Genomic DNA, 23,502 nt, shown 5'->3' with positions numbered 1-23,502 from the left:
CAGGCCTACCACTGTTGTGTCGTCAGCAAACTTAATGATGGTGTTGGAGTCGTGTTTGGCCACACAGTTGTGGGTGAATAGGGAGTACAGGAGTGGGACTAAGCACGTACCCCTGAGGGGCCCCAGTGTTGAGGATCAGCGTGGCAGATGTGTTGTTTCCATCCCTTATCACCTGGGGGTGGCCTGTCAGGAAGTCCAGGATCCAGTTGCAGAGGGGGGCGTTTAGTCCCAGGATCCTTAGCTTAGTGATGATTTTTGTGGGCACTATGATCCTGAATGTTGAGCTGTAGTGAATGAACAGCATTCTCACATAGGTGTTCCTTTTCTTCAGGTGGGAAAGGGCAGAGTGGAGTGCGATTGAGATTGCGTCGTCTGTGGATTTGTTGGGGTGGTATGCAAATTGTAGTAGGTCTAGGGTTTCCGGCATGATGGTGTTGATTTGAGCCATGACCAGCCTTTCAAAGCAGTTCATGGCTACCAACCTGAGTGCTACAGGGCGGTAATCATTTAGGCAGGTTACCTTCGCTTTCTTGGGCACAGGGACTATGGTGGTCAGTTTGAAACATGTAGGTAATACAGACTCGGTTAGGGATAGGTTGAAAATGTCAGTGAAGTTGTTTAAAAAAAAAAAATCGATTAACGTTTTTACTGACACAGATGTGCCTTGAAGCGAGCATAAAAGGCATTTAGATTCGTCTGGTAGGCTCGCGTCACTGGACAGCTCGCGGCTGTGTTTCCTTTTGTAGTCTGTAATATTTTTCAAGCCCTGACACATCCGACGAGCGCTAGAGCCGGTGTTTTAGGATTCAATCTTAGTCCTGTATTGATGCTTTGCTTGTTTGATGGTTCGTCTGAGGGCTTAGCAGGATTTCTTATAAGTGTCCGGATTAGTGTCCCACTCCTTGAAAGCAGCAGCTCTAGCCTTTAGCTAAGTGCGGATGTTGCCTGTAATCCATGGCTTCTGGTTGGGATATGTACGTACGGTCACTGTGGGGACAACGTTGTCGATGCACTTACTGATGAAGCCGATGACTGAGGTGGTATACTCCTCCTCCTACTTCAATGCCATTGGATGAATCCCGGAACATATTCCAGTATGTGCTAGCAAAACAGTCCTGTAGCGTAGCAACCGCGTCATCTGACCACATCTGATCACTGGTACTTCCTGCTTTAGTTTTTGCTTGTAAGCAGGAATCAGGAGGATAGAATTATGGTCCGATTTGCCAAATGGAGGGAGAGGGAAAGCTTTGTATGTCTCTGTGTGTGGAGTAAAGGTGGTCTAGAGTTGTTTTTCCCACTGGTTGCACATGTGACATGCTGGTAGAAATTAGGTAAAATGGATTTAAGTTTGCCTGCATTAAAGTCCCCGACCACTATGAGTGCCGCTTCTGGATGAGAATTTTCTTGTTTGCTTATGTCCTTACACAGCTATTTGAGTGCAGTCTTTGTGCCAGCATCGGTTTGTGGTGGTAAATAGACGGCTACGAATAATATAGATGAGAACTCTCTTGGTAGATAGTGTGGTCTATAGCTTATCATGAGGTATTCTACCTCAGGTGAACAATACCTCAAGACTTCTTTAATATTAGACATCGCACACGAGCAGTTATTGACAAATAGACACACACCCCACCCCTCGTCTTACCAGATGAAGCTGCTCTATCCTGAAAATGCACGGAGAAGTCAGCCAGCTCTATTTTATCGGTGTCGTCGTTCAGCCACGTCTCGATGAAACATAAGATATTACAGTTTTTAATGTCCCTTTGGTAGGATCGTCTTAATCGTAGATCGTCCAGTTTGTTTTCCAATGATTGCACGTTGGAGGGAAGTGGTGGTTTACCTACTTGTCTGCGAATTCTTACAAGGCACCCCACCCTCCTCCCTCTTTTACTCCGTCTTTTCTTCACGCTGATGACAGGGATTTGGGCTTTGTCTTGAGTCTGCAACAACGCTAAGGAAGGGGCACCACCAAGCAAACCTGTCAAACGCTGAAAACTGAACTAAAGACCTCAGTTTAAAAGCTGACAGTGTTTTTATATTATTTTATTTTATTTTGAATCTTGCGGCTCTGTTAGCAGCACTCACAGCAATTTAGCCTATCTGTCCCGGGACAGATTCCCCTGCCAGATTCTGTATAGGGGGAGCTACGCGAAAGCCCAGCTAGCCTAGCTGGCTCGGCGGTCTCAAATGGAGGCCCCTATTGAATGTTTCCAACGTTGCAGGAGCTGCGTTTACTTTGCTTTGTTCCGGGACAATGTTCCGGGACAATTGCTTGCGGAGGACTACAGGAGCGAAGTAGCTACTCTTAGCAAGCAAGTAGCAAACCTACATAAGCTACTGGGGAACCCACGCCCACCTACTTTTTATTTTTCTTCCACCCAAGTAGCCGGACGCTGCTCTGGGCTGGTGGAAGTTTCGCTGCCGTGCTAGGCAGGGCTCTCCACAGCCGACTGGCCGGTGCTAGGCAGGATTCCATCCCCGAAGGTGTCTCCCCCTTCCCTGGAGAACGGAGCTGGTCTCAACCCAACCAGCCTTGGAGGTACGCCACTCGCCGTGGAAGTCGAAGAAGGCGTCCTCTGGCAACGGGCGTCTCCATGGCGATGTTGAGCCTGGAACTGACACAGACCAGAAACAGCTTTGCCGCCCTGGATCCAGAAGTTCCGGCGCCTTCGTCCGTGGTGGCTTTCCAATCAAGATCGGATCCGGAGGTACCTGCGTCTTCGTCCTCGGCTCTGTCTCCCTCACTGGTAGCTTCTACCTCGGGTTCAGATCCTCGGAGCTCCCAGCCTCACCAGACCGTGAGGCTGCCTGAGAGACCGGCCCATAAAACATCACCTGCTGTCATCATAGGCGTGAAACATCTCGGTTCCCAATGCAAAAACCCTGTTCTACCCAGGAGCACAGGACATAACAAGGCTGTTTCCGACTGTTCTACCACAGATGCCGAGAGCTGACACTGTCGTAGTCCATGTGGGGTCAAACGACATCAGGAAGGCTAGCTCTGAACATTTGAAAATAGATTTTAAAGAACTGATTTTAGCATTAAAAGACTCCAAAAAATGGCCAATAATTTCAGGGCCAGTACCATCGTTGGGCCGCGGGTGTGAAAGATTCAGCAGACTGCTGGCAAAAATACTATCTGGCTAAAATACTACTGTAGCTCTGCTGGAGTCACTTTTATTGATAACTTTGACACCAGGATGATTTGGATGGACTCTGTCATTCTTGTAGAGTATCTTCTGTTTCCAGAAGGACTCTGTCCACGCATTTCAAGGCTGCGTTGAAACAATGACTGGTACATGATCCAAGACCAGCTCAGTTAATCCCTACCATTGTGACAATGAGTCGTCATAATGCTGCATCAAATGCACATGATTTTAGGGGCATTGGCAAACATAATGTAAGTCATTTAATTTATGTACCCCTAATTGCACTGAATACATCTGTTTATCCTACAGCTATTGTAAGCAGTAATCATGCCTATAAACAAGAATTACACTGTTAGCACTGAGGCGGTGTGCAATAGTAGGAAGACCACTTTATGCAGCTCACCCTGCACTATCAGTTCCAATGTAAATACCACAAGTAAGTCTACCTCTGATAAGCTTCCCAGTAAAGCATTAAAAACAAGCCCATATTAACATATGTAGCCTAAGAAACAAGGTCCATGAAGTCAATAACTTGCTTGTAACAGATGACATTCATATTCTGACTATCTCTGAAACTCACTTAGATAATACCTTTGATACAGTGTAGCAATACATGGTTATAACATCTACCGAAAAGACAGAAATGCCAACGGAGGCGGTGTTGCGGCCTATTTTCCGAACCACATTCCTGTAAAGCTTAGAGACGATCTAATGTTAAATACTGTTGAAGTAATATGGCTACAGGTTCATCTGCCTCACCTAAAGCCCATTCTTGTGGGAAGCTGCTATAGACCACCAAGTGTTAACAGTCAGTATCTGGATAATATGTGTGAAATGCTTGATAATGTATGTGATATCAACAGAGAAGTAGATTTTCTGGGTGATTTATATATTGTCTGACTGGCTATCATCAAGCTGCCCACTCAGGAGAAACTTCAAACTGTAACCAGTGCCTGCAACCTGGATCAGGTTGTCAGTCAACCTACCAGGGTAGTTCCAAACAGCACAGGAATTATATCATCAACATGTATTGATCACATTTTTTACTGCAGATATTTGCATTAGAGCAGTATCCAAATCCATAGGATGTAGTGATCACAATATAAAAGCCATATCTAGAAAAACCAAAGTTCCAAAGGCTGGGCCTAATATAGTGTATAAGAGGTCATACAATAAGTTTTGTAGTGATTCATATGTTGATTATGTAAATAATATTTGCTGGTCTGTAGTGTTTAATGAGGAGCAACCAGACGCCGCATTTATGAAACTACTTATTCCAGTTACTAATAAGCACGCACCCATTAAGAAAATGACTGTAAAATTGTTTAATCCCCTTGGATTGATGAGGAATTGAAAAATTGTATGGTTGAGAGGGATTTGGCAAAAGGTATGGCAATTAAGTCTGGAAGCCCAACTGATTGGCAGACGTACTGCAAATTAAGAAATCATGTGACTAAATGAAAATAAAAAGAAACTACACTATGAAACAAAGATAATTTATATAAAGAATGATAGTAAAAAGCTTTGGGGCACCTTAAATGAAATTTTGGGGAAAAAAGGCCAACTTGGCTCCTTCATTTATTGAATCAGATGGCTCATTCATCACAAAGCCCACTGATATAGCAAACTACTTTACTGACTTCTTGATTGGCAAGATAAGCAAACTTAGGGATGACATGCCAGCAACAAACGCTGACACTACACATATCGGACCAAATTATGAAAGACAAGAATTGTACTTTTGAAATCCGTAAAGTCATGGAAAATTCTGAGGGTAATAGCAGATGATATTGCCACTCCTATTTGCCACATCTTCAATTTAAGCCTACTAGAGAGTGTGTGCCCTCAGGCCTGGAGGGAAGTTAAGTCATTCCGCTACCCAAGAATAGTAAAGACCCCTTTACTTGCTCAAATAGCCGACCAATCAGCCTGTTGCCAACCCTTAGTAAACTTCGGGGGGAAAATGTGTTTGACCAGATTCAAATCTATTTTACGGTAAACAAATTGACAACAGAATTTCAGCATGATTATAGGGAAGGACACTCAACAAGCACAGCACTTACTCACACAAATGACTGATGATTGGCTGAGAGAAATTGATGTTAAAATGGTTGTGGGGGCTGTCTTGTTAGACTTCAGTACAGCTTTTGACATTATTGATCATAAGTCTGCTGCTGGAATAATGTATGTGTTATGGCTTTACACCCCCAGCTATAATGTGGATAAAGAGTTACTTGTCTAACAGAACACAGAGGGTGTTCTTTAATGGAAGCCTCTCAAATATAATCCAGTTAGAATCAGGAATTCCCCAGGGTAGCTGTTTAGGCCCCTTGCTTTTTTACATTTTTACTAACGACATGCCACTGACTTTGAGTAAAGCCAGAGTTTCTATGTATGCGGATGACTCAACACTATACACGTCAGCTACTACAGCGACTGAAATTAATGCAACACTCAATAAAGAGCTGCAGTTAGTTTGAGTGGGTGGCAAGGAATAAGTTAGCCCTAAATATTTCTAAAATTAAAAGCATTGTATTTGTAACTAAACCCTAAACCTCACCTTAATATTGTAATAAATAATGTGGAAATTGAGCAAGCTGACATGACTAAACTGCTTGGAGTAACACTAGATTGTAAACTGTCATGGTCAAAAAATATTGACGCAGTAGTAGCTAAGATGGGGAGAAGTCTGTCTATAATAAAGCGATGCTCTGCCTTCTTAACAACACTATCAACAAGGCAGGTCCTGCAGGCCCTAGTTTTGTCACACCTTGACTACTGTTCAGTTGTGTGGTCAGGTGCAACAAAAAAGGACATAGGAAAATTGCAATTGGATCAGAACAGGGCAGCACGGCTAGCCCTTGGATGTACACAGAGAGCTAATATTAATAATATGCATGTCAATCTCTCCTGGCTGAAAGTGGAGGAGAGATTGACTTCATCACTCCTTTTATTTATGAGAGGTATTGACATGTTGAATGCACTGAGCTGTCTGTTTAAACTACTGGCACATAGCTCAGACACCCATGCATACTCCACAAGACATGCCACAAGAGGTCTCTTCACAGTCCCCGAGTCCAGAACAGACTATGGGAGGCACACAGTACTACATAGAGCCATGACTACATGGAACTCTATTCCACATCAAAGTAACTGACGCAAGCAGTAAAATTAGATTTTAAAAACAGATAAAAAAACACCTTATGGAACAGCTGGGACTGTGAAGCAACACAAACATTGGCACACACACACACACTAACATGCACAATACATACACATGGATTTAATAATTTAGATATGTGGTAGTGGTGGAGTAGGGGCCTGAGGGCACACAGTGTGTTGTGAAATCTGTGAATGTATTGTAATCTTTTAAAATGGTATAAACTGCCTTAATTTTGCTGGACCCCAGAAAGAGTAGCTGCTGCTTTTTCAATTCCCTCATTTTCTTGTTGTGTATTTAACTCTCTGTTCGTCAAGGGGGGGTACTGTCATAATTTCCGCCGAAGTCGGGTCCTCTACTTGTTCGGGCGCTGGTCGGCATCGCCGGTCTTTTAGCCATCGTCGATCCACTTTTCATTTTCCATTTGTTTTGTCTTGTTTTTCCACACACCTGGTTACAATTCCCTCATTTTCTTGTTGTGTATTTAACGCTCTGTTCCCCCCATGTCTTTGTGTGGGATTGTTTATTCTAGTGCTTGTGCACGTTCCCCGTGAGCGCACGACGGGTTATTTTTGTGCCCATTTATCTTGTTGTTCTGGATGCCGTTGGTTTTGCTTAATAAATCTCTGGTTATTACCCAGTTCTGCTCTCCTGCGCCTGACTTCTCTGCCGCCAATTATGCACCCCGCTACATGGGGATCCATAATAAATACAAATATAAAAGCAGTACTCATTAAAGAAAAAGACATTGTCCAGTTCGAGGTGAGTAATCGCTGTTCTGATGTCCATCAGCTCTTTTCGGTTACAAGAGACAGTAGCAGCAACATTATGTACAAAATTAGTTACAAACAATGCATAAAAATTAACAAAATAGCACAGTTGGTTAGAAGCCCGTAAAATGGCAGGCATCCCCTCCGGCGCCATTACTATATGTAGAGTTGAAGTCGGAAGTTTACATTCACTTAGGTTGGAGTCATAAAAACTAGTTTTTCAACCACTCCACAAATTTCTTGTAAACAAACTATAGTTTTGGCAAGTCGGTTAGGACATATACGGTGTTCATGACACAAGTAAGTTTTCCAACAATTGTTTACAGACAGATTATTTCACTTATAATTCACTGTATCACATTTCCAGTGGGTCAGAACTTTACATACACTAAGTTGACTGTGCCTTTAAACAGCTTGGAAAATTCCAGAAAATGATGTCATGACTTTAGAAGCTTTGGATGGGCTAATTGACATAATTTGAGTCAATTGGAGGTGTACCTGTGGATGTATTTCAAGGCCTACCATCAAACTCAGTGCCTCTTTGCTTGACATCATGCGAAAATCAAAAGAAATCAGCCAAGACCTCAGAAACAAATTGTAGACCTCCACAAGTCTGGTTCATCCTTGGGAGCAATTTCCAAATGCCTGAAGGTACCACGTTCATCTGTACAAACAATAGTATGCAAGTATAAACACCATGGGACCATGGACCCGTCATACCACTCAGGAAGGAGTCGCGTTCTGTCTCCTAGAGATGAACGTACTTTGGTGCGAAATGTGCAAATCAATCCTAGAACAACAGCAAAGGACCTTGTGAAGATGCTGGAGGAAACGGGTACAAAAATATCTATATCCACAGTAAAACGAGTCCTATATCGACATAACCTGAAAGGCCGCTCAGCAAGGAAGAAGCCACTGCTCCAAAACTGCCATAAAAAAGCAAGACTACAGTTTGCAGCTGCACATGGGGACAAAGATCGTACTTTTTGGAGAAATGTTCTCTGGTCTGATGAAACAAAAATAGAACTGTTTGGCCATAATGACCATCGTTATGTTTGGAGGAAAAAGGCGGAGGCTTGCAAGCCGTTAGAACACCATCCCAACCGTGAAGCACGGGGGTGGCAGCATCATGTTGTGGGGGTGCTTTGCTGCAGGAGGGACTGGTGCACTTCACAAAATAGATGGCATCATGAGGTAGGAAAATGATGTGGATATATTGATGCAACATCTCAAGACTTCAGTCAGGAAGTTAAAGCTTGGTCGCAAATGGGTCTCCCAAATGGACAATGACCCCAAGCATACTTCCAAAGTTATGGCAAAATGGCTTAAGGACAACAAAGTCAAGGTATTGGAGTGGCCATCACAAAGCCCTGACCTCAATCCTATAGAACATTTGTGGGCAGAACTGAAAGAGCATGTGCGAGCAAGGAGGCCTACAAACCTGACTCAGTTATACCAGCTCTGTCATGAGGAATGGGCCAAAATTCACCCAACTTATTGTGGGAAGCTTGTGGAAGGCTACTCAAAACATTTGACCCAAGTTAAACAATTTAAAGGCAATGCTACCAAATACTAATTGAGTGTATGTAAACTTCTGACCCACTGGGAATGTGGTGAAAGAAGTAAAAGCTGAAATAAATCATTCTCTCTACTATTATTCTGACATTTCACATTCTTAAAATAAAGTGGTGATCCTAACTGACCTAAGACATGGAATTTTTACTCTGATTAAATGTCAGGAATAGTGAAAAACTGAGTTTAAATGTATTTGGCTAAAGTGTATGTAAACTTCCGACTTCAACTGTACCTAACAATACACATAAAAATGAAGAAGTTAAGAAATATTAGAATGTTGTTATTGTACCCTCTAAGTGGCTGTTAATGGAACGTGTGTATGTGGTATGTAAATTATGGATCAGCAGTGTATGCCAAAGTCAAGAGTTGGGAAAGAGAACTGGTGCCTAATAGGGGTTCAACTCCACAGGAGCTACACTTCATTCAAAATAAATGTGTCATCAAAGACATTTGCCGTTCTGGTTCCTCCTTGTCCATTAAAACTCCATATTTCTCAGGTCCCACTGCTTACTGTGACTGCTGAAAGCCTTTGTGCTTCTGATGTGGAGGAGGCAGTTGGAGCCAGACATGTCAGACTGTGATTTATTACACACCACCTCGCTATCACTTGGTCTTGGCTCCTCTTCCCTATCACTTCTGTCATCCTGTCGCCAAGATGTTGTGGTTGGCCAGGGCTGCAGGAGCAACGTGCAAATTATGCAGCGTTGTTGAATGGAACATTTCCTTTTTTATTCCGGAAACCTCTTTTTAGGTCCTCTGAATAATGACAAAGCGTCAAAAAAAACCTTTAGAATCCTGTTAAATGAACTCTACCTGTTTGATACTTCTACGGAATTTAGAGGTATGTGTTAGGTGGGTGAAATTTTGGCAAACGGGACAACGTGTCTAGAAGTCTCTTGTGAATGTCTCACTCAATAATGTATTGACTGAACGTCTGTGGCATACTGTCAATACTGTCTATACACACCATTATATACATACATATTTATATTCCGCACTCTGACATTGCTCGTTCTGATATTTCTTTATTTTTATTTTGGGTATTTGTGTGTATTGTTAGGTATTACTGTACTATTAGAGCTAGAGCTAAAAACATAAGCAATTCACTGCACCTGCGATAACATCTGCAAAATATGTGTACGCGACCAATAACATTTGATTTGATCCCATATCAAGACCCCAGGTGATTGTCTCAGAGTGTTAAGCAATGACCTTTCTCTCGACAGCATCTCGCCCCCTCCTCGCTAAAGGCGTATCTGTCTTCTGCTTCTGTTGTGGAAGGGTTATCTCATCTGACAACTTCCTGTTTCCCATTTCCTCACAGTGATTGAAGCCCTCTCTTTGTGGCACCAAAGCCTCACCAAATCAATGGTGGCCAATTGTTTCCAAAAAACGTTTCACAATAGATAACAGGCCTTATATTGTTTTTTTATTGATTGCATCACATGCAATGACTTGTAGCTTTTACCCTTTTAAGGGATGGATGAGATTTGATTTAGACTATGCCATATAAGAGTTATTGAAAAATAATAATGCTACAAACCTAATAGCCAGGTAAATAGATGAATGCAGGGATGGTGTGCATAACAGATCACAGTGAAAATATGATTACACTGAAAGGCCTGAAACTTGTACTTCAAAGCCACATGACTGAATAAATGTTATGTTTATGGATTAGTCTTCAGTACAGTCAGGCCATGGCCGGATGCTCCTATTGTAATGCTACACGATGCTCTGTTGTGCTAATGTAGATAGGGATAATGTCTGGGTCAGGCTCTGTTGAAATAGACCCTTTCTGGTTGCTTTTGGGCTCCTTTGTCAGCTGTGAAAACAAGATGAGATGGGAAGAGGTCTTGTTTGCAGAGGGGCACAGAGTCCACTCCCTGTCCCATGGAATCACCCCTATTGGAAGTCTGGGGGCCACTGGGCTTGGCGCCACTGTGAGTTCATTGTGTGAGGCTAAGTTAATACACAAACTAAACGTAGACTTGGACAGATTTGAGAGTGAGGGCCACCATATTGTTTTACTTGGTACTTGGATATATTCCCTGTGGTCCTCATGCTTCTTTAATATCTACAGATGTTTTGAACGATCAATGAATTATTTGAATCAGACTTCACTCTTATTCGTACATTATTGTATACCATTGATCTTCTGCTTCTTTATACATTTTACATTTACATTTTAGTCATTTAGCAGACGCTCTTATCCAGAGCGACTTACAGTAGAGTGCATACATTTTATTACATTTGTTTTTTTTTTACATACTGAGACAAGGATATCCCTACCGGCCAAACCCTCCCTACCGTCCAAACCCTCCCTAACCCGGACGACGCTATGCCAATTGTGCGTCGCCCCACGGATCTCCCGGTTGCGGCCGGCTGCCGGCTGCGACAGAGCCTGGGCGCGAACCCAGAGACTCTGGTGGCGCAGCTAGCACTGCGATGCAGTGCCCTAGACCACTGCGCCACCCGGGAGATTCCATTATAAGCAGCTTTAGTGAGTGAGTCGGTGATGACGCTACTGCCCCAAGCACTGGATTCAAAGCCTGCTTCTCAAAATGTTGTTTTTAAGAGCTGCAGCATCTGGCTGTCGTGCTTGGCCCGCTGGCAGAATATGATCCCTTTTTTAATTCACATCATGTGCACAATCTGAGAACACTTGCTTTACCTTAGACACAGTAAAGAGAAACTAATGTGTGCATGCCGTGTGTATGTTTTTAAATTCTCAAAATAGCAATGTATGTGTGCCTGTGTGCAGCTTTTGCCCTCTGACATGGCTGTAGCTAGGGCTGGCGCTATTAATGTATAACTGTGTAGCCTAACCGGTGGTTCTGGGTGAAGACTGTCATGACAATAAAACTACCCATTATAACCATTACATTTTTTGTGGGACGAACAGCTGACTGAAGACGGAACTGCCAGGCATTCGTGTGGATGAGTTTGTTTCTGCTGTTACATGGACTCTACAAGGTGATGAAACTTTGTTGCTCCTTGCTGAAACAAGCAAGGTGTTGTAACAAACACATCTTTGGTTGCTTAGGCAACACCCCCCTCCCTGCAGCAGCAGAACAGTCAGGAGCGGGGGAGAGGAGAAAATGTGTTTTTTATGGTGACCGCGGTCATTTGGCTGACCATTAACCGTCATCCAAAATTCCATGACCGTCACAACCCTAGCCAGAGCCGGCTCTAAGGGATGGCAATGCTGGGCATGGACCCCCCCCCAGATAGAATTTGTGCCCCCCACACACACACACACAGTTTTGTTCCCTCATGAACATAACAAATGATATATGAATTACAGTTTTGCCAATGTAGAAAACATTGTCAGGCCTGACAGTAGCGCAGACCGGGACAGAGGCTATGCTGGGTGTGCGCTCATGATCTGAGGAGGGGGGATGAAATAATGTCATATTTAGTAGTTAAAAATGGAGGGTTTTTTTTCTCAGAGGGAAAAAGTTATTCACTTTTCCAGACAGCTACAGCTAATAATAGGCTAGCTACTAGCTTCGTTAAGTGTTGGTAGCGGCTAGCTGAATAATTATAGCTGGTTAATCAGCATGGATATCCAAAAATGTCTGGGCACTGCCAAGAGCAACAGAGGACCACCATGTCGAGTGCGATGCCGAGCTCACATAGCAGCCTGCTGGCCCAACCACCGAGGTTGAGGATCCTAGCAGCCCACGCTGCCTGTTGACCAACAAGATCTAGACGAGCCAGGGCTTAGCACCAACAGTACGAGGGTAACATCACAACAAGCACCTGCACCTCCGTTACCCCAGCCACTAGTACCTGACGACATGTTGGATCTAACCAAAACTTACCAGGGGAAGCAGAGTTTATTGGTTCTTGCAAAGTGAAATCGAACCACAGCTAGCAACAACAAATGGACTTCGCTCAGTGTTCTTCAAAGATACGGCAGGTCTTTGTCAGCAATGCCGACTGTGCTGTTGGCACTGAAACATGGATTTGTGCGAAAATATTTGGATTTGTTCGAAAATTCCTTCACTTGGAAGAACGTATAGCAGTGAACACAGATGCAGCATGTTACATCAACGAAAAGCCCAAATTGTCCAGCTGGCATTTGAGAGCGACCTAACAAGTACATTTCGTCAGGAAGTTGAATGGAATCAAACTTCTCATGAGGTTCAACACCGCATGGAGGAGGCTGCAACTCGTCTAAATAGTAAGCTACAACCTTTATGGCTCTGGCCACCATGCCAGCATTATACATTTATTGGTTTTCCCTCACTGGTTGTTTGGCTGATTTTTAAATGTAATGTATAGTTTAGGCATTTTGCTTTTTACTTCAATGCATCCTTTAGATTTATCTGTGATTCTTAATGTCATTTCTTGCTTTTGCGGATCTAATTGCTTTTGATAGATATAGAGCTTTGCGTTATTTGACGGGTATAGGGACAATGACCATTAATTGTGTTCTAAAATTGACAGAGCATCTAACGTTATCTTTTCATTGTGCTGACTCGTTCTGTCCATGGTTCTGAATCAATGATTACGGTGTGTGCTGTTTTAACTTCTTATAGCTGCAGGGGCAGTATTGAGTAGCTTGAATGAAAGGTGCCCAGAGTAAACTGCCTGCTCCTCAGTCCCAGTTGCTAATATATGCATATTATTACTAGTATTGGATAGAAAACACTCTGAAGTTTCTAAAACTGTTTGAATGATGTCTGTGAGTATAACAGAACTCATATAGCAGGCAAAAACCTGAGAAGAAATCCAAACAGGAAGTGGGAAATCTGAAGTTGGTCGATTTTCAACTCATCGCCTATCGAATACACAGTGGGATATGGATCAGTTTGCACTTCCTACAGCTTCCACTAGATGTCAACAGTCTGTAGAACCTTGTCTGTTGCCTCTACTGTGAAGTGGGGCCGAAGGAGACAGGAATGAGTCAGGTCTGCCATGAGCTGACCATGCTCTGACCATGCGCGTTCACATGAGAGGGAGCTCGGTTCCATCGCACATCTGAAGTTTATGGAATTGTCCGGTTGGAACGTTATTGAAGATTTATGTTAAAAACATCCTAAAGATTGATTCAATACATCGTTTGACATGTTTCTACTGACTGTTACGGAACGTTTTGACATTTCGTCTGCTTTTAGTGAACGCACTTCCTGACTTTGGATTTGTTTACCAAACACGCTAACAAAAATAGCTATTTGGACATAAATGATGGACATTACCGAACAAAACAAACGTTTCTTGTGGGAGTCCTGGGAGTGCATTCCAATGAAGATCAGCAAAGGTAAGTGAAGATTTATAATGCTATTTATGAGTTTTGTTGACTGCACAATTTGGCGGGTAACTGTATGGCTTGCTTTTGTGGCTGAACGCTGTTCTTAGATTATTGAATATTGTGCTTTTGCCGTAAAGCTTTTTGAAATCTGACACAGCGGTTGCATTAAGAACAAGTGTATCTTTAATTCTATGTAAAACATGTATCTTTCATCAAAGTTTATGCATTTCTGAACATTTCTGAACCAATGTAAACTGAGGTTTTTGGATATAAATATAAACTTTATCGAACAAAACATATATGTATTGTGTAACATGAAGTCTTATGAGTGTCATCTGATGAAGATCATCAAAGGTTAGTGATTCATTTTATCTCTATTTCTGCTTTTTGTGACTCCTGTCTTTGGCTGGAAAATGGCTGTGTTTTTCTGTGATTTTGCGGTGACCTAACATAATCGTTAGTTGTGCTTTCGCTGTAAAGCCTTTTTGAAATCAGACACTGTGGTGGGATTAACAAGAAGTGTATCTTTAAAATGGTGTGAAATACTTGTATGCTTGAGGAATTTTAATTATGAGATTTCTGTTGTTTGAATTTGGCGCCCTGCACTTTCACTGGCTGTTGTCATATCGATCCCGTTAACGGGATTGCAGCAATAAGACGTTTTTAATGTGCATATCTTGGGCTACCAGTCTTCGTGGGGCTTCTCTTCAACATTACATGTGTATATGGCTGCATTTCCGACAGACCTCCATTTTGTATGTATGACCAATACTGTGTGTAGCCTACTAAAACAAGGAGGCAAACTTTCCCTCTATCATTAATTTGCATTACACAGTCATTGTATGATGGGCTACTGTAAAAGTGATGTCATTGTGCACAATAATTTGCTTTTATGAAAATATTGCGCACCTGGAGGAGTGGCGGCTTGGTTATGCTCATTGTGTAGTGTCACAAATTGGACAGAAATGTAGCCTATATAGTTATTATTGTAGTTTAAGCTATGAAGCCTGGAAGAATCCTGTCGCGCTGATCTGTGGCGTGTTTGGTAGGCTCAAATGAATTGTAGCTACGGTTGCATTTTGGATACACATGCAGTAGTGGGGCGCATATCTTGTGTAAAGTGACGGTTGTTTGATGTGTACGGCTACATTTCAGGATATTTTTGTACTTTTGAACAGTAGTAGAACCAATCTATCTTTGTGTTATTTGGGCTCTGAATCAATTTTAGGCATGTCTTCTTGGAGCTGGGTCTGGCACTAGCTGGGTCTGGTACTAGCTGTAGTCTAAGTGGGTGTCTTGGATCTATCTGGCTCTCTCATGCAGATGGCTGGCATAACAGCCGTTGCATCCCGAGAGCTAATAAGGGTGAGTTTATTGTCATTATTGTTGTGCCTTGAGAGTGGGGGAGGGGGATTTCCATTTCTGCCTTAGTCTTTCTGCCCCTCTGAAGAAAAGTGGGCCTCACTCTCTTCAAATGGCTGTTGAACACATGTGAAAGGCGCAGGGCAGGACTGTGAACTAGCTGGTCTTGTTGGGAGAATAAATGGCAGAGCATAGATGGAGGGAAGAGACTATAGTTAGACTAGCCAAGACTCAATGGACTTTCAGTCACGTGTCTGTGAAGATGTAGGCCTATAGAGTATTGACACGGACAGTCTTACCATTTCTGTGGGAGATTTAGTAAGAAACTACAGAGAAGATTTTCATTCTTGTGTTTTACAGCCACTTGAGTGTGGATTTATCATAGCTGAAATTATATTTTCTCCCGTAAATTAGAGATGTATAAATGGAGCTTTCTGGCCCTAAATAATGTGATAGTCTAGCAGCAGTGGTCAACACAGGAGATTAGAATGTCCCACCTACAGTAGGATGGCCCCAGATGGAATGCAGGGGTCTGGTTGTCATGGGGACAGACAAGCCTGGGACTCGTAACCGTGTTGGGAGATGGAGCCTACCATCTGAGAAGACTGTAACCCTTGAGTAATGAGATCTGTTCTCCACTACATAGGTAGGCTATTTAGAGAGGAGATGAATTTAATTTTTTTAATGTATTTTTCTGTTGTCATCATGTTCCTACATATTGAAACCCAGATTAATTCATGATCATCCCCTCCTCCATTTTCTGCTTAACTGTGTTAATGTAGGCCAGTTTAAAGGGCTCCAGCATCAAAGTGAATGACTGGCTACATTTAGTCATTCAGAGTATGTTGCTCCACATAGATTACACTCATCTAAAGTAACTATCAGATGGTGACTTCCTAGTACTCTTTTGTATTTGTTCTTCGTACCTGCTCTAGCACAATGAATATGATGGATGGAAGGTAAGCCCAGCTCCGGTGACCAGGGTTGCGCTGCTGTTTCCTTTTTGTTCACTGTGTGTTGGGAGACAGCCACCACCACACATACAGGCCCAGGAGGATGAAGAACAATGGATTCCATGCTAAATATAGCAGGTTCTTAGGTGCAGATGAATATGGTTTTGTTGATGTGAAGAGGTCTGTGTGTGAAGGAGAGAGGAGTCTGTGGCTGGGCCTGGGTTCTTTGCTGAGATGCGCACGCTTAGGCCTTGATATACATAATCAACTTTCTGCAAAAAATATGCAGATTTCCATCATCTTGGGATGCTGGTACAAAAATAGGGATTTTGAGCCCAAAAGAAGGAAGCTATAATATGTATTTTCGATAGGGAAATGTTTACAAGTAGGGGGTGATTTTGGTCCCATAATGCTGACAGTTATTCTACATGTATTTTTATAGCCCGGAGATGGATCAGATGCATAATTTATAATATTATCAGCATTCTTTACTGGAAAGTTGGGGGATTGAGCCTTTGTAGTCATCACTGATTGTATCCAAGCGTTTAGTAGTCATAAGGAAGAATTATGATGTTTCTGGCATGATAATGTGAAGACATGACAAGGTGTTCTATCATAAAGCGCTTTATCATATTGTCTGACATCCTGTTTCCTGGCTGGCCAGTGACGTCCTTGCCTGGGGAGCCCAGTGTCCCAATCTGCCGGCGTGAAGGTAACTCGCCCTTTCAGCAGCACGTACTCTGTACGTTCGAATGTGACCTCAACAGACCAGACCACACAAGCTACAGAGGGTAACATGGTAGAAACAACTATGGGCAGAAACCCACTTTAATAAGTTCTGCTTAACTGGCATTATGACTGACATCTCCCATTGACATCTACAGGCTTAAAGAGTTGATGGATAATGTAGGTCAAAGTGAAACACTTTCTAATTTCCTAGCTAGCTAGCTAACAAGCTTGTGTGTGCAGAGCAGCACTAGTTAAAAATACGTATTTTTGTAGTTAATAAATTCTGTAGTGTCCTTAACTAGCATTAAAAAAGTTAATACATTCTTCTCTAATTAAATATCTCTCTCTTTAATTTCTGAATCACACTTGTAACGTTGTCAGTAGGCTACAGTAACCTATGTTTCAGAGGGGGAGGGGCAGGTAAGGGGGATACCTAGTCAGTTGTACAACTGAATGCGTTCATCTGAAATGTGTCTTCCGCATTTAACCCAACCCCTCTGAATCAGAGAGGTGCGGGAGGCTGCCATAATCGACATCCATGTCTTCGGCGCCCGGGGAACAGTGGGTAAACTGCCTTGCTCAGGGGCAGAACGATTTTTACCTTGTCAGCTCGAGGTTTCGATCATGCAACTTTTCAGTTACTGGCCCAGCACTCTAACCACTAGGCTACCTAGGAAGCATACACAACCACGCGCGCACACACTGCCAAAGATTTTCAGCTGGCATGCAGACGCAGCAATACGTTTCTGAGTGACAGATGAGGGCTTTGCATATGCACTTTGTTGCCATTTTTGTGGGACAAGAAAAAAATGCCTGGAACATAAAATACCGTTATTAACCGGTTCCCATGCTCTTCAAATAAAGGTTATCTTCCGGAACAGTATAGATCACTTTCGTTTCCGGTTCTGATTCGGTTTATCTAATCATTTTCTGTTTTTTTGGTTCTGTTCCCTGAACCGGTTCCAACCCCTGGCTCCTATAAACTTGACGTTGGTGCTCATGGGTCCTGTTACAGGCTTTGGATTTACCATTTATGTTTTGAGCTTGGACTTTAGCAAGTATAGCTTGTTAGCACATAGGACACACCGATTTGTGTCACCTCGTTGGTCAGTATGTGTTACATCTGTGCTGGTTGCCATCTCCTTGGTGGGAAGGTGTTTCACCTGTGGTGGCCCAGGTGCTATTTAAGAGTGGCTGGCTTAGTGCTCCAGTTGTCTTGAGATAAGTAGAGGGTCAACACCTTTAGTTGACTCTCCCTATCTGATTTCCTTTGTCTGATTTCACAGATTTTTGTTTTGCTCCACCTTTTTGGTTTGTTTCCTGTCTTCAAGTTTGGTGTGGGTGTTTCTTTTGTTTACCTCTTCTTGATCAAATGTACTGGGCAGTCATGGTGGGTGTCTTTTTAGTTTCCAGTTGTTGTTGTTGCTAGTCAACTTTCAGTGGACACTCCCATGAGTGTCTTTCAGAACCCCCTTTGTTGGGTTGTTGTCAGTGACTCTTTGTTATTTCCTCTTTCTGTATGAGCAACATTTTTTGGTTTTCTTGCTGGGGAATGTAACAGTCCTTTTACATGGAAATGACCTGCCTTCCCTCTGACTGTCTACTGCAGAGAGGATGCACAGGACACCAGGTGAAACATAGTCATGTGCAGCACTGGTTTCAATAGTCCTCTTGGACAATGCCTTTTGAGATTAGGTACCTTCCTTGGGATAATCCACTTTACAGCAAAGTTTCCACAACCGTGAGAAGACCCGCTGTCTCAGTCTCACACGCACACACTATCATCAGTGCCAAGGCGTGATGACCCTGTTTACATCAGAGCCGGTCTCCATGTAAAAGAGAGGAGGGCGAAGTGACGGACTCTGTCTGTGCTGCTGGACGGGGCCTGGCACTACCATGTGGGTTGGGCTGGCACTGGATGCATTGTTCCCCCATCGTAGCCAGGGATTTCTCTTCCCAGCACTACAGGGACAGAGAAGAGGGAGGGAGGGCGAGGGGGAGAGTAGTGATAGCTATTAACCAGAGCATCGAAAGGACACTCCAGTTCCTCTCAGAGGACCCTTACATTTTTTAAATTCTTCCCCCCTGGCCTCTTTCTTGTAATGGAAACCAGGATGAGGAAAATCCAGGTACTTGGACCCAGAGATGACTCCTAGCTATAGTCCTAGTCAGGGATTCTATAGTCCTAGTCAGGGATTCTGGCACTTGTCAGGGATTCTGTGAACTAAACCGTCACTGCAACTCTGCTCTCTGTTTCAGCTGTGGAGAGGTAACCCGAAGGTAAAGGATCTTGTTTCCTATTCTAGTGTTTACTCTGCATAGCATAAACTTTTATAACTAGCAATGTAAATACACTACATGGCTGCTCGTTGAACATCTCATTCCAAAATCATGAGCATTAATATGGAGTTGGTCCCCCCTTTGCTTCTATAACAGCCACCACTCTACTGGGAAGGCTTTCCACTAGATGTTGGATCATTGCTGCGGGGACTTGCTTCCATTCAGCCACAAGCGTGTTAGTGAGGTCGGGAACTGATGTTGGGCGATTAGTCCTGGCTCGTGGTTGGCATTCCAATTCATCCCAAAGGTGTTCGATGGGGTTGAGGTTAGGGCTCTGTGCAGCCCAGTCAAGTTCTTCCACACCGATCTCGACAAACCATTTCTGTATGGATCTCGCTTTGTGCACTGGGGTATTGTCATACTGAAACAGGAAAGGGCCTTCCCCAAACTGTTGCCACAAAGTTGGAAGCACAGAATCGTCTAGAATGTCATTGTAAGCTGTAGAGTTAAGATTTCCCTTCACTGGAACTAAGGGGCCTAGCCCGAACCATGAAGAACAGCCCCAGACCATTATTCCTCCTCCACCAAACTTTACAGTTGGCACTATGCATTGGGGCAGGTAGCGTTCTCCTGGCATCCGCCAAACCCACATTCTGCCATCGGAATGCCAGATGGTGAAGCGTGATTCATCACTCCACTTACTGCGTTTCCACTGCCCCAGAGTCCAATGGCGGTGAGCTTTACAGCACTCCAGCCAATGCTTGACATTGTGCATAGTGATCTTAGGCTTGTGTGCGTGCGGCTGCTTGGCTGTGGAAAGCCATTTCATGAAGCTCTAGACAAACAGTTCTTGTGCTGACTTTGCTTCCAGAGGCAGTTTGGAACTCGGCAGTGAGTGTTGCAACCGAGGACAGACAATTTTTACGAGCTACATGATTCAGCACTCGGTGGTCCCGTTCTGTGAGCTTGTGTGGCCCACCACTTCATGGCTGAGCCATTGTTGCTCCTAGACGTTTCCACTTCACATTAACAGCACTTAAAGTTGACCAGGGCTGCTCTAACAGTGCAGAAATGTTCTGACCTGACTTGTTGGATAGGTGGCATCCTATGACAGTTCCACGTTGAAAGTCACTGAGCTCTTCAGTACGGGCCATTCTACTGCCAATGGTTGTCTATGGAGAGTGCATGGCTGTGTGCCTAATTTTATACACCTGTCAGCAACGGTGTGGCTGAAATAGCTGAATCCACTAATTTGAAGGGGTGCCCACATACTTTTGGCCATGTAGTGTATGTATCAAGTTTGACTCCAGGCAACAACCAGATGTTTGGTTATTGAGAACCCATGTTAACGTGTAGCCTAGGTGTGAGCTCCCATAACAACTCAAAGGTTCAGAATTTGACATTACCCTTAGCCAAGGGGTTTTAAACAAATGTGTCCAGCTTGCTAATAATCACCTAAATGAAAGCTCTACAGTTAGGGAGCAAAAAGGATAGAGGACAATTTGTTTGCACATTTTTTGCTGATGTTGATGGCAAGGAAATATAACTCGTTTTCAGTGCGGCCCTACAGACCTCGGCCAAAGGTAGCCCCCAGGGGGAAATGAATTTGAAATCCCTGCCTAGCCTCTGAGAATCTGACAGGTCTGCAACTGAATGTAGGCTTAAACCAGGCTAACAGTTGTGGAATGGGGCATTTTTGTAAGCTCCGTCAAGCATGACCAGACCATGGAGTGCATGACAGACCTTGGAGTGCATGTCAGCCAATGCTCAACATCCAGAGAGCTGGTAGATGGCCAGTCGGAAGGTCAATAGGTCACAGACTAGTATGTTGCATGACACTTAATGTTCGAGCCATTGGTTTAGAATGGGTCTAAGCTCAAAACATTTTGAAACGGACTGTTTGGAGTTTTCCTTGATATTCATCTGACACATTTCTGTGGTGCCTTTTTGAAAAACTGTCCGCATTTGCTTTTAGTGGTTAAATGGAAAGAATTTCACAGTGGTTTGAATGCCATGAAAGGAATATCTGTTTGTGTCAATGTCAAGTGAATCCCCAGTAAAAAATCCATTCACTTATATCCATGTATTGTTTGCTGGTTATGAAAAACCAGTCCATCAGTTGAGTAGTCCAAGGTCATCCAGACACATTGACCCCTCTGTCACCAGGCTTAATTCTCGCAAGGTCCTTCAATTGTGTCAGAGAGAAAAAAAGGGACAGCTAAGCAAGCCCATGCTAAATGCATCACAGATCTTCATGTGGGTAATCCTCATTCACCAATGGCACCTTGCTTTGCTCTTGCTGCATGTTTTTTTTTACTGCTCTCGAGTGCTTGTCCTGGTTTGTGGTGGCTGGCTGGTTCTGGTTGATTTTCTGCTGCAGCTGTCACTCCCTCCATGCCCTTACCCAGCCGTTCCAGTAGCATCTCAGTCAGTCAGTCAGTGGTCTAGTTGGTCTCATAGACGTCCATTAGACTAATCTGCCATGGCCTGATGTCGTCCAAAGTAAGCTGGGGGTTAATCTGGGCACCAGTTTGTGCTTGTTGTATAGATTAGTGTGTGTGTTGCTCGTCCCCCCCACTGCTTGGCACACAAATTCATGGCGTCTGTTAGCAGCAGCTTGGCCATCCATCCTACTTTCTCTGGACTGGATGTGTGTAGGCCAATGTTTGGGTTCCTCCTTCAGGCCTGGTTGGCAGAACGTTTGTTCCTCTATGGCTCTTATTTGTCTCTGGGAGAAAGAAACAGGCTTTGTTTTAGAAACTGGAAAGTGAGACTGCAACTGTATATCCTAGCCTTGTTGGTGAGTTGGATTATGGGCGTATAACGTGATTCAAAATATGATATTCTCCTACAGTGCTGGCCATGTAAAGTTTCACCTTTTCATTCAAATGCCAACTGTTTAGTCTACAGACGTTGTCTGGGTTGCCATGGTAATGCCTGGCAAGGTTGAGCAGAAAGGCAGAGTGGGGACACAGTCCATCTTTCCCCATGAGATACCCTCTTGGACAAGGCCATGTCAAATCTTGTGGAACCATGTCAGTTTTCCCTATTCTATTTCAATGGCTCTGGGGCTGTAGCCTTTTAGCCAGTAGTTGTATTGAGCCTAGGTGCTTTATTGGGATTGGAGCCTAGGTGATTTCTTCTCAGTAGAGCCTAGGTGATTGCTTGCATTCTGTCCAAGGTGGCTTAGCAGTTCAGACGTCTTTTTCCGTATTGTCGTGTCGTGTCCTGTATATATATATATTTACACCTTTTCTTCGCATATCTTTTATTTATTTTATTATCCAAGAACTCAACTACAAAAGCTTTCCTGCAAAAGCTTTCCTGCAACCCGCTTCACCAATTACAAAAAGTATTATTTACCTCAATCTGAAAATCCATCGTGGAAGCTAGCCAGGGGCTAATTCAGAAGCTAGCCTGAAAGCTAACCAGAAGCTACTCCGATAGCTAGCCAGAAGCTAATCTGTAGCTGCCCCGAAATTAGCCGGTTTGCTGGCTAGCGTTGGTGTTTCAGCTGCCCACGTTTTGTGGTCATCAGCTATTCCTTTAGCTCGATAATCTACCGGCACTTTTGTGCAACGCGACTCGGACCGGAGCATTCCGGGACTTTTTTCTCTCAGTTTCCCCGGATTCCAGCCGCAGGCTCTGGACACTTGCACCTTGATTTCGCAGCTAGCTAGCTGCATACCGTGTGACTATTGGCTTACGTCGACCCCGGAGCAAACTCAAATCATGCTGGAGCTAGCCAGCTGAGGAGTTCCATCACCATCCGGACCCGTTTCTTTTGTTGCTGCTGCAGATACGGAACCCCACCGGGCCTTCACGACTGACTGCCGCGACTGACTGCCGACGTTATCTGCCCGAGGGATTTATCCAACCGGCACCTCCGTCCCGACGTTACCTGAACGCTCATCTGAGGCCCGCTAATCGTTAGCTGTCTTATCGGCTGCTATCTGAACAAAACCCCACTACACGGAACCTACCGACGGAAACGCACGAGGTATCTACAAACAGACCTCCATCCTATGCTGCTACCGATAGCCATATACCCGGCCAGCTGTCTGGATCGCCACGACCCCAACCAACCTCTACTCACTGGACCCTTATTGATCACTCGATTAAGCATGCCTCTCCTTAATGTAAATATGCCTTGTCCATTGCTGTTCTGGTTAGTGTTTATTGGCTTATTTCACTGTAGAGATTCTAGCCCTGCTCTCTATACCATATCCAACCTCTCAGTTCCACCACCCACATATGCGATGACATC

At 43.7% G+C, this 23,502-nt stretch overlaps 1 protein-coding gene across 4 annotated transcripts in view; it reads left to right on the top strand.

Annotated features, from left to right (window-relative positions):
• The window catches only part of LOC139548176 (CUE domain-containing protein 1-like), a 61,682-nt gene that overhangs the window by 15,289 nt on the left and 22,891 nt on the right, over positions 1 to 23,502 (top strand). Inside the window, exon 1 of one of the 4 annotated variants that reach the window (XM_071357645.1) lies at positions 18,922 to 19,235. The exons of the other annotated variants lie outside the window; for them this stretch is intronic. The gene's annotated coding sequence lies outside the window, so the exon portion shown is untranslated. Of the gene's footprint in view, positions 1 to 18,921; positions 19,236 to 23,502 lie in introns of those variants that run through there. 4 annotated transcript variants of the gene reach the window in all.

This window comes from Salvelinus alpinus, chromosome 21 (genome assembly GCF_045679555.1).
Source record: "Salvelinus alpinus chromosome 21, SLU_Salpinus.1, whole genome shotgun sequence".
In the NCBI taxonomy this organism is placed as follows: domain Eukaryota; kingdom Metazoa; phylum Chordata; class Actinopteri; order Salmoniformes; family Salmonidae; genus Salvelinus; species Salvelinus alpinus.
The sequence above is the reverse complement of the archived record's forward strand: the minus strand, read 5'-3'. Positions and strand labels throughout refer to the sequence as shown.